Here is a 608-nt window from a genome sequence, read left to right as displayed (position 1 = left end):
GCCACGCCCGCCCATTCCACCCACGCCCCCATCCCACTCTCCGGAGTTCCCGAGAGTCTTTCTTCCGAGCGGGTCGCCCTTCTCGTCTTCTGTGGCGATGTGTCTCCAGGCTATCCTTTCCTTTTCCTTCCCCTCCTCTCTCTCTCTCTCTCTCTCTCTCTCTCTTCACCAACCCTCTCCGTCCCGACGCGTCTCGCCGCGCGTCCGGCCGTCCGCGATTTCTTTCGGCGCGACACGCGTTCCCGACGTGCCTCCCGATTATTCGGAAGATACCACCGTATCTCGACGCGGCGCGCGATCGCAGGTGGGAAAAAGCGGCGGCGCGAGAGTGACGTGACAATTCGTCCCGCGAAAGTTCGGGCCGAAACTTGGGGGCGACCGCGCGCTCTCGGCGGGAACAATTATACGACGCGAGGCGCAAATTGCGTTGGCGCGATGGAAATTTCGCGCGTCCGGCTCGCGTTAACGACGTACCCGGCATTAACGATCCCGCGAATTATTATTTACCCGCGTCGCGGGTCCGACGCGTGATTCGCCGCCCCCCCCCCCCTCTTTTCTTCGCGGATTTAAATAATTCGGCTTTTCGAAACGCCGCGGGATCTCCACTT

The sequence above is a fragment of the Vollenhovia emeryi genome, unplaced genomic scaffold (genome assembly GCF_000949405.1).
Source record: "Vollenhovia emeryi isolate VEMERY1.0 unplaced genomic scaffold, V.emery_V1.0 DF939213.1, whole genome shotgun sequence".
NCBI lineage: Eukaryota > Metazoa > Arthropoda > Insecta > Hymenoptera > Formicidae > Vollenhovia > Vollenhovia emeryi.
Note: the sequence above shows the minus strand (reverse complement) of the source record.